We start from the raw sequence: 7140 nt of genomic DNA, 5'->3' as shown, positions 1-7140 counted from the left end.
AATTTTGTGGGCCATGAATTAAAAAGTAGTGAAAATCTTAGAGTTCTTGTTGTAATTGACTTGTGTAGCTGTGTGTGTGTGTGTGTGTAAATAATTCTATTAATGAAAATGTAAGTGACTAATCTAAGAGTTCATGTTGCATTGAGTTGTGTGGTTCTAGAATGTGGTAATTTCTGTTGTTTGGTTCCATGAGATTTTGTGAAAAAATTTTCTGAATGTACAATATTAATTGTGAGATCTCTTGTGCTGTTAATATTTTGGGCTAAGAATGAAAAATTTATGGACAGCTTTGAGGTTGAGTTTTTTAGAATGTGGCAATCATTGTAGTTTTGTTCCTTATGGTTTCTGTGTAATTGAGATAAATTATTGTTAATTGCTTGAAATTGTGATAGAACTGGGAGTTTGATGCCAATAAACTATGAACTGGTGAGACTAACATGTCCTGAAACCGTGTCCTTACACTTTGCCTACCCTGCTATAGGCAATTTCTTTGTGTCGGAATTATTTTTGTATCCAAGTACCACACGTATGAAAAAGAGATGCTCCTTTATGTTGGGTCTTAGATAAGCTTAATATTTTTTTTTTTTCCTGTACCTATAAGAGGGACACTGACTTTATAGTGGAAGGATAATTGCATTGCACCAAAGCAATAAGGTAATAAAGAATTTACAAGACACTGACAATAGGGAATAAACTTTGAAGAAATAATGGTCCAAAGTTTCAATTAGAGAAAGCTTAACCATTAAGTACTTGAGCCAATAGATAAGTGATACCAAGACCTAATTTATCATTGGTTTCTACATGTGTTATGGCTTTTTGAGCTCAATATATGATCTGCCTTAGGGGTTTCTGCAGGGTGTGAAATCTGTCTAGGGGTTTGTTATAGTATACTTTATTAATTTTCTTGCTAGGGATGGATCCGCATATTCCAGGAGCTATATCTTTCACTAATCTTTTAGAAGATCCTACTAATGAATATGTGATAGGATCTTCACATATAAGTGGTGAAGATAGTGTTCCACAAGCTCAAGTAGTCAGCCAAATGTCTCCACCCCAGGTTGAATCCATACCTAAGAAACCACAACGTGGTGCCAACTTCTCCATCCATGAAAACAATAGCTGCTATTGAAAAAAGGATGTCTTACAAACCATGAGCAAGAGATGGCGCAAATCCATCTCGAGGATAGAAAACTTACAACCACACAAATGAAATTGGAATTGGAAATGGAAAAATTGAAAGAGGATAGGGAAATGGAAAAATTGAGATTGGAGAATATGAAGGAGGAAAAAGAGATTATGATGATGGATGTAAGTGCGTCACCTCCAATGCAACAAGAATATATTCATCAACGCCAAATGGAAATCCTTGAAAAGCGAAGGAATTAGCTTGTTTTGTATAATTATGAGAGCACTTTAAACTTATTTTGTTGCAATGTGATCAAACTGACTAGAATATACAGGGTCACTCATTTTATTTTGTTGTTGTTGTTGTTGCAATGTGATCCAACTGACTAAGGATAGTAGTTGTTATCTACTATTATTTGATGTATTAGAACATTTGCTTTTTATATTGCAAGTAGTCGATAGATTTGATGCTATTGTCATTTAAACTTTGCATTAGAAGATTATATATATTGAAAAATATGATCATTGCAATAATATTTATATTGAAAAATGTATGATCATTGGAAAAATATGATTGTTGAAAATGTATGATCATTTGAAAATATGATCGGATAAATAAAATAGTTGACAAATATGATCGTTGCAAAATTTGAAAGTGTAATGAAATTTAAAAAATATAGCTGCTGGGAATTTGAAAAATATAGCTGTTAGGAATGAATAAAGGAAGAATAAAGAAATATAAAAAAAAGAATAAAGAAAGAATAAAAAAGGAATGAAGAAATAATATTTAAATGAGATAGAGAATGGATAAAGAATCTGTTGAGAGTATATTTGAAAAAGTAAGTAGTTAAAAGGTAAAAGTCACTGTTCATTCTCCAAAATACAAAAATTTGAAGAATTTGCTAGAGATGCTCTACCTACACTTGATTCTAGTGCTTATGGGGACCTAGCATGAATCTTTGTGTCCATCCCAAATCTTTTTACTAGATTCCTTGCATACTTAGATTGATGAGATATAAATATCCCATTTTGTGACTGTTTCACCTACCCTACTCATCTCAAACTGATTTTTATTTCATTAGAAAACTTATGAGCACATGACTCAATACTCTAGCCAAACACAATGTCATCCGCATAGATCTATGCAATAACAAACTCATCCCTTATTTTTACAATAAAATTGTGCCACGTTGGTCGCCCCCTCTTACCCAATTTTTCATTCAAAAAAATTTTAAAAAAAATTTGTGATTCTAGAAGTAAGAAATGATGTCAACAATAGATCCATGTGCTTTTTAAAAAGAACATATACACAACAATTTTTATCATGACTCAAATGTAACTCCATTTATTTTTAATGTTCACAGTTAGCCACGTTAAAATTATGCATAACAATACAGAACAAAATGATCTCCACCAATTTTCTCCCCCGCAAAATATCAAGTTTTATAGATAGGCTATAATAGCAATGTTTTTTGGTTGTAGAAAAGAAAAGAAGGATGCAGGGATGTGCTTGTGTGTGTCATCTGATTTGCCTCCACTGAGTACTGACCTCAAGCTTTAATTTCTTCTGACAGTGGGCTGTGGCTGTTATCTGCAATGTTAGGGTGACTAAATTTGGATGTGTTTAATTGATATTATTTTTGTTTATATTTTTGTTTTCTTTCTTTTCTTTTTTGTAAAATTTGTACAACTAAATTTTTTCTCAAAAAAACAAAAAAAGGTTTCAAATAAATTATTTAAATACTTTATCTCTTAAAAGAAATTGTCATGATAATCAAAAATCATAACAAACTTATGCCTTTTTTTTTTTTTTTTTGGTATAAGATAGAAATTCTACTATAATCTAATCTAAATGTAAATGTGTGTGAAACTCTCTTCTAGAGACTTGAACCCTGATCCTCTCCTCCCCAACCCACAAGAACTTTGTATTTATAGAGTAACCATCACACCAAGTGTGTACGATGGTATAACAAACTTATACTTTATATGTATAATTTATTCTCTAAATTTTACTTTAAATAATTTGTTCTTCCTAAGAATTAAAAATTTTCCAAAAGTAATTTCCATCACTCTATTTTTACATATATATAATTTTTCTTAATTTTTTTTTTTATTGATATTATTATTCTTTTTTAGAGTGGTCTATATTCCTCTAACCATTGTTGTTATGCATTATATTTTCCTAATTTTTTGGTACAACTAAAATTTTTAAGTTTTAAAGTTCTTATTCAAATTCTCTTTCCCTTAAGGAAATTATTATGATAACCAAAACTTATCCTATAATTACAATTGATATTACTCAAATAATTGATAGTACTTTTAACCAAAACCTATCTTTTTCCATTCTTAAGTATATACCGAATTGGACCAAATGGACTAAAGTGAACTGAAATAGACCAAATTAATGAACAATATTGACCAAATTGGACTAAATAGACCGAATTGGATGGACGTGGACCAAATGAATTGAATAAACCATAGTGAATTGAACCGGAATGGACCGAAGTGGACCAAGTTGGACCAAAGTGAAAGAAGTAGATCAAATAGGCCAAATTGGACCAACATGGACCAACGTAGACCAGATAGACCTCAGTGGACCAAACATGACCGAGTTGATACATTTCCCTTTTTTTTTTTTCTTTTTTTTTTTTTTTTTACAACTAAATTTTTTATGTTTCAAATATATTATTCAAATTTCTCTTTCTCTTTTTCTTAAAGAAGACTATCATGATAATCAAAACTCATTACAAAATTACACTTGATATAACTCAAATATTGATAGGCACATTCACATACATAGCCAAGATTGAGTTTTGATATATATTTAAATTCTCACTTCTAAAATGACTAAGTATTAACACAAACAAAAATTAAACCATAGCTATAAGAGGGAGAGAGAGGAGTTGTGATAGGGAATTCAAAAAACACAGCACCAAAAAGTATTAACCCAAAATAGAGTTATAAGAAACACAATGATATGTCAACCTGAAGTAGGGTTGCAAGAAAGAATGAAAAATAAAATATATTATTTATATTGAAAAATGTATGATCATTGGAAAAATATGATTGTTGAAAATGTATGATCATTTGAAAATATGATCGGATAAATAAAATAGTTGATAAATATGATCGTTGCAAAATTTGAAAGTGTAATGAAATTTAAAAAATATAGCTACTGGGAATTTGAAAAATATAGCTGTTAGGAATGAATAAAGGAAGAATAAAGAAATATTAAAAAAAAAGAATAAAGAAAGAATAAAAAAGGAATGAAGAAATAATATTTAAATGAGATAGAGTATGGATAAAGAATCTGTTGAAAGTATATTTGAAAAAGTAAGTAGTTAAAAGGTAAAAGATACTGTTCATTCTCCAAAATACAAAAATTTGAAAAATTTGCTAGAGATGCTCTACCTACACTTGATTCTAGTGCTTATGGGGACCTAGCATGAATCTTTGTGTCCATCCCAAATCTTTTTACTAGATTCCTTGCATACTTAGATTGATGAGATATGAATATCCCATTTTGTGACTGTTTCACCTACCCTACTCATCTCAAACTGATTTTTATTTCATTAGAAAACTTATGAGCACATGACTCAATACTATAGCCAAACACAATGTCATCCGCATAGATCTATGCAATAATAAACTCATCCCTTATTTTTACAATAAAATTGTGCCACGTTGGTCGCCCCCTCTTGCCCAATTTTTCATTCAAAAAAATTTTAAAAAAAAATTTGTGATTCTAGAAGTAAGAAATGATGTCAACAATAGATCCATGTGCTTTTTAAAAAGAACATATACACAACAATTTTTATCATGACTCAAATGTAACTCCATTTATTTTTAATGTTCACAGTTAGCCACGTTAAAATTATGCATAACAATACGGAACAAAATGATCTCCACCAATTTTCTCCCCCGGAAAATATCATGTTTTATAGATAGGCTATAATAGCATTGTTTTTTGGTTATAGAAAAGAAAAGAAGGATGTAGGGATGTGCTTGTGTGTGTCATCTGATTTGCCTCCGCTGAGTACTGACCTCAAGCTTTAATTTCTTCTGACAGTGGGCTGTGGCTGTCATCTGCAATTTTAGGGTGACTGAATTTGGATGTGTGTAATTGATATTATTTTTGTTTATATTTTTGTTTTCTTTTTTTTTTCTTTTTTGTAAAATTTGTACAACTAAATTTTTTCTCAAAAAAAAAAAAATAGGTTTCAAATAAATTATTTAAATACTTTATTCTCTTAAAAGAAATTGTCATGATAATCAAAAATCATAACAAACTTATGCTTTTTTTTTTTTTTTTTGGTATAAGATAGAAATTCTACTATAATCTCATATAAGTGTAAATGTGTGTGAAACTTTCTTCTAGAGACTTAAACCCTGATCCTCTCCTCCCCAACCCACAAGAACTTTGTATTTATAGAGTAACTATCACACCAAGTGTGTACGATGGTATAACAAACTTATACTTTATATGTATAATTTATTCTCTAAATTTTACTTTAAATAATTTGTTCTTCCTAAGAATTAAAAATTTTCCAAAAGTAATTTCCATCACTCTATTTTTACATATATATAATTTTTCTTAATTTTTTTTATTGATATTATTATTCTTTTTTAAAGTGGTCTATATTCCTCTAACCATTGTTGTTATGCATTATATTTTCCTAATTTTTTGGTACAACTAAAATTTTTAAGTTTTAAAGTTCTTATTCAAATTCTCTTTCTCTTAAGTAAATTATTATGATAACCAAAACTTATCCTATAATTACAATTGATATTACTCAAATAATTGATAGTACTTTTAACCAAAACCTATATTTTTCCATTCTCAAGTATATACCGAATTGGACCAAATGGACTGAAGTGAACTGAAATAGACCAAATTAATGAACAATATTGACCAAATTGGACTACATAGACCGAATTGGACAGACGTGGACCAAATGAATTGAATAAACCAAAGTGAATTGAACCGGAATGGACCGAAGTGGACCAAGTTGGACCAAAGTGAAAGAAGTAGATCAAATGGACCAAATTGGACCAACGTAGACCAGATAGACCTCAGTGGACCAAACATGACCGAGTTGATACATTTCCTTTTTTTTTTTTCTTTTTTTTTTCTTTTTTACAACTAAATTTTTTATGTTTCAAATATATTATTCAAATTTCTCTTTCTCTTTCTCTTAAAGAAGACTATCATGATAATCAAAACTCATTACAAAATTACACTTGATATAACTCAAATATTGATAGGCACATTCACATACATAGCCAAGATTGAGTTTTGATATATATTTAAATTCTCACTTCTAAAATGACTAAGTATTAACACAAACAAAAATTAAACCATAGCTATAAGAGGGAGAGAGAGGAGTTGTGATAGGGAATTCAAAAAACACAGCACCAAAAAGTATTAACCCAAAATAGAGTTATAAGAAACACAATGATATGTCAACCTGAAGTAGGGTTGCAAGAAAGAATGAAAAATAAAAAAATATTAATCAAGAACTTAAAAGGTGAAGCATAAAAATATCGTTTCCCATATAATATTTATTGACAAAATTTTGTACATAAGCTATGTTGATGAGAATCAATAAGCATTCAAGGATCCATTGCATATTCCAGTTGGGCCTATTACTAAAGCAAGATCCAAGAAGATCAAAGAAACACTTAATGGGCTGATTCAAGAGATTTAGGCTAATCCTAACGCAAGACATTTCAAGCTTAGCCCAAAGGAAGATGACGGCATAATAAATTTAATCCAAGCTATTAAGGGCTAATCTGGCTTAATTGGGTGTGATTTATGGCGTGTATCAATGGCTGATTGACTTTCTCGCTCCATATCAGTTAATAGAAATTTTTCCTATTCTGGAGCTTATAATTTCAGACCAAATTTACCTTAATTTAGGGCTTTTATTATTTAGAACGTTTTTAGCTATTTTCCTATTTTGGATCTGCTAATTTCATATCAAAATCAACTTTTATTTAGGATTTTATTATTTG

This window comes from Quercus suber, unplaced genomic scaffold (assembly GCF_002906115.3).
Source record: "Quercus suber isolate HL8 unplaced genomic scaffold, Cork oak 2.0 scaffold_953, whole genome shotgun sequence".
Lineage (NCBI taxonomy): Eukaryota > Viridiplantae > Streptophyta > Magnoliopsida > Fagales > Fagaceae > Quercus > Quercus suber.
Note: the sequence above shows the minus strand (reverse complement) of the source record.